The sequence below is a fragment of the Piliocolobus tephrosceles genome, chromosome 19, assembly GCF_002776525.5.
Source record: "Piliocolobus tephrosceles isolate RC106 chromosome 19, ASM277652v3, whole genome shotgun sequence".
NCBI classification, from domain to species: domain Eukaryota; kingdom Metazoa; phylum Chordata; class Mammalia; order Primates; family Cercopithecidae; genus Piliocolobus; species Piliocolobus tephrosceles.
Genome location: NC_045452.1, coordinates 37,499,117 through 37,503,570, shown reverse-complemented (window position 1 = coordinate 37,503,570; position 4,454 = coordinate 37,499,117).

Below are 4,454 nucleotides of genomic sequence, written 5' to 3'. Positions count from 1 at the left end.
TTGAGACTGCTTTTTCTTATCACCGAGCTCGTGTAATCTGATTTCTGCAAACCAAAGGCTTGAGGCAGTGACAGAAGCTTGCAGATGGCCTTCTGGAAGGGCCCCTGTGTCCTGAATTAACCCAGGCCGTGGGGCCGTGAGAAAGCAGAGGGTGGAGCCGGGTGTCGTCCTCTGCCCGGGTCCCTCCACACACGGGTGATCCAGTCGGGGAGAGAAATGTGTCTGGATGAAAGCTCCCAACACTAAAGTTTTTATTGAAATGTTACAGTTCTTATGTTCTGTATTTTGAAATAATTTCATATTGCAGAAAAGTGACAGGAATAGTACATAGAACTCTGGTAACCCTTCAGCCAGATTCCCTGTTTGCTTATATTTGATTGCATTTGACTTTCTCATCCACCCACCTACCTGTTTTGAGAGTAGGTTGCAGAGAGTGTGCCCTGTTACTCCTAAATACTTACGTGTACATTTCCTAAAAGCACGAGTTTCTCCTACATCACCCACAGTTTACCCATCACATTCAGGAAATTAACATTGGTACGATATTACCATCGAATCCACAAATTCTCTTCAAATTTTGCTAATTATCTCAAAACTGTCCTTTATAGAAGAAGAAAGTTGAAAAACACAGCAGCACCTCTTTTTTTTCACTCTGGCCTGGGACCCCATGGTATTTCAATTGCCATGTGGCTTCCGTTTTCATCAATCCTCAGTTCTCAGTCTTCTCTTTTCTGACTTTGAATTAACTTGTGATATGAGGCTCCTTCATGGGTTCATTCAGACCTTTTGGGAAGTAAGGCCAGTTATTTGGTGGAGTGTCCTCAGTTTAGGTTTATGTAATTTTCCTCAAGATATGGTTTCGGTTACACATTTTTGGCAGAAATACCATAGACATGATACTGTGTACCAAGGAGGGCTTTTTCCTCTCCCACTTTTGTTTATTTACATCAATATGCAGTCTCGGATCCCTGTTTAATCGATGGATTACACTCTTAATTATTCTGATGGTCAGGTTAGCCCTGATTTGGCTGGTTTGGGCACCTCTACGCAGGCTCCTGTGCCCCCTCACCTCCCATCTTTCTCTGCTTCCTTGCTTTCTGACACAGCTCCAGGCCCACCTTGTACTTACTTCCCCAGCCTTGGAAGCAGGCATTTCTCCAAGGAAACCGTTTCTCTGAGTGGAGAATGGTTCTTAGATGCCAAGATCTGGGTGCTGGAGGTGCTCATTGTTCCTGGGCTGTCATTGCTTCTAGGCCCTCAGCAGACAGACCTAGAAAGCTGTGTGTGACTCATGCGAATATCACATATATATTTCTGTGTCTTATTAGAAACAGATTTCACATCCATGCCTTCGGTTACAGCCCAGCACCCTAGCAGTCACTCTTCCTGGTCTGTATTTGTATCTCTTTTCTCTGGCTATGAGAGCCATTTCCATCATCCTCAAAACACACACGAGGTCAATCTTGGTGTGTGATGATCTCCCTGACACACTGGTGGCCTTGGCTGCGCCATGCCTAGTGACCCTGTCAGCTGGGCTCCCTGGCCCTGCAGAATGGTAACTCACCCTTAAAGATTTTTATGCCAGGTAGCGATGCCTAGGAACTGTTTCTTACTAAGACTGTCATTTGGCTTAATTTCCCTTTTGTTTTTTCATTTAGGAACCTACATTATTTCCTTGCCTGTCTTGAAATAGTGATAATTTAACAAGCCTCCCATTTTTCTTCTTCTTTTCCCAGAAAATTCAGGCATTTTCCTTCCCCTCTGATTCCTATTCTGTGTTTTTTCGTTCGGGAGCATCTTCTGGTTTGAGGATTGAATGCATTTTTATATCTTCCACTTTAGGAAAAGTCTGCCCCTTTGTTCCTGGGAGGAAACAAAAGTGGGTCTTATGTTTCACATGCTCTACAGTGGTTCTGGGGCCAGGGGTCTTTTAGTACACCCCTGGCTATTCCCTCCAGAACCCCAGCCCTGAGCAATGTCAGAGAGATGATGACAGCCTGCGTTCATCAGCTCTGACATGTGGAGATGGTAGGTTCTAGGAGAAAAGTGGTTCTCCCTGGCTGGGGCAAGCCAAGGTGCAAGACAGGTCCACATGCACTGACATCCAGGCCCCCAGACCATTTAGCTCACTGCAGCCCTCCCAGTGGCCGGGGGATGAGGTCAGGACCAGGGGGATGTGGTGCCAAACTTCCCCTCATTATTGATCGGGATATCCAGTTCAGGTACCAGCCAAAGAGTAGTAGTGGAGGACTCCACCCAGGCTTCCCACTCTGCCCCACTTCATTCACAGCTCTATGACACCAGCTCAGGAAACTCCTGTCCTTGGGATGCTTTCTTCCTATGCTCCTCCATCCTCAGCTCCAGCCAAGTCAGAAACAGCCTGCTGGGCTCAGATGCACCAAGATTTCATCATCAGCACCCCACCTAGACCCACACCTGAAGCCACGCTCTTGGAGAGCAGAGGGGAACACCTGACCCATGATTGGCATGTCACTTCTGGTTCCGTGGTTTCAGTACCCTGTCCTATAAATCTTAGGACTTTTTGGGCCCCACTTCAGGGTCCTTCTGAAGTCCCTCTTGAGCAGAGGGCAGTGTCCAGTCAATCTCTTGGTGCTTCACCAGGACGGCTGACAGCACCGGGACCTGTATACCTGAGGGCTTCCTTGGCAAACAACTGGTTTACCCAGACTGTTCCACTCCCAGGCTGTTGAACCAAGAGTTGCCATCTTCTCCCAGGCCCTTGAACCTGACTGACCCCAGTACTTAGGGAACTTTGTTTACCAGGACCATCCACAGTGCCAAGGTTAGTTGCTCATTTCAAAAGAGTGGGTGTGGTGTGTGAAGGCCTCCTACTGGCACTGCAGAGGGAGGGGCAGGCACTGGCACAAGGTGATATTTGGAAGACAGATTCCCTGCCCCCAAGGTGACACTTTGGATGCCAGGTTCTTGACATCTTGGACTATCAACCCTGAACAAATTTCCCTCCCTCCCTCATTTTGTCCTTCTTTCTTCCCTCTCTTCCTCTCCCTGTCCCTGCTTCTCCCTTCTTTTATAACTAATTGTCGCATAAGGTCAGGAGTTCAGAACTCCACTGCACGAGGCAACGGGCCCCTGTTCTCAGGTGCCTGGGCTCTGAACTTCTCTGCACCGCACACCTGTCCACGGACATTGATGTTCAGGAGGGCAGCAGTACCAATGTTTACTGCAGAGTGAGGAGGCACTAAGTGGCCAGTCTGTTCCAGGAATGGTGCTAGTCACTGCTTTAGGCCCTGCAGGCAAATAATAATGATGATAATAATAATAATAATAAGTACTGCTTCATGAAATCCAATGTCAGAAATGGCTGGATCCAGATGTTCAGTGTCTCCCTTCCCTGTGTCACCTTTAGTAATGGGTGAGCCCTTTGCAAAATATATCCCTGTCTTCTTGTCTCCTAAGTTAAATGGCCTGAGGATCTCAGCAGAAAGAGAATTTCTTTCTCCCAATAGTTCCCCTTTCCCAAACTCCAAATTAAACATCATTCATAGTTTCTTAGATGCTATTTTTTCTGCATTCTAACAGCTATGAGGGAGTCAATGGCCTCTTACAATAGTCATTGGCAGCATTTTTTCCTATTTTGGAGGTGATCAGGACAACAGTACATTTAGAATTCATGGCATCTCAGAATGGATGCAATGTGGTGACCCCGCAGCAGGTTGCGCCATCCCCAAAAGCCAACATTTCAGCCCGGGGACGGAGGGTTCCAATGGCCCGGGCTGGGCCAGGCTGGCAGATGCCATCCTGAACGTGGAGGGAGGCACTAGTTTCCCAAGGGAGAATCGGGAATCCCGTTCCTGGAAAAGGTGGCCCAGAGGCTAGTTGTCACGGCCACAGAAGTCCCCACCCAGGATCCCTCACAGGGGCCCTATGCAGGGCTCAGGTACCACTGGAGAATGACCTGGAATTGGGTGTAGAACACATGCATTTGCTCAGAAAAATGGAGGACTCCCTCATCCAGGGTGTCTTCCTTCTGAATCATGGGATGTTCTGGAAGGTTCTGGAAGGTCTGCCCAGCAGTGAAAACTGTGCACAGCAGCTTTGAAGTCATAGTGGGTGGGTCAGAGTGAGAATCTGGGACCACCCACTGGATCCGTCAGAGGTGAGGGAAGAGCCCCTGGCCACAATCCTCGGTGAAGTTCCCAAATTGCATCCAGAGTGAGGAAGAAAGTCATTTCCACATGCTGAACTCCAAGAGAGTCGGGGTGACCCAGGGTGGGACCTAAGAGAGTGCACGCTTACTAGAAAAGGTCATGGCCCTGAATGAGGGTGAGCCCTGGGATGAACAACCCCCTTGCTCAGCTGGGCACCTCAGCTGGCTTCAGGCGTCAAAAAACCTTCCGGAGCCTTCCAGGCAACTGCAGTGGCCACGATGAAGGTGCTCAATAAAGGGTCTGTTTCCTAAAGAAACGTGCTAG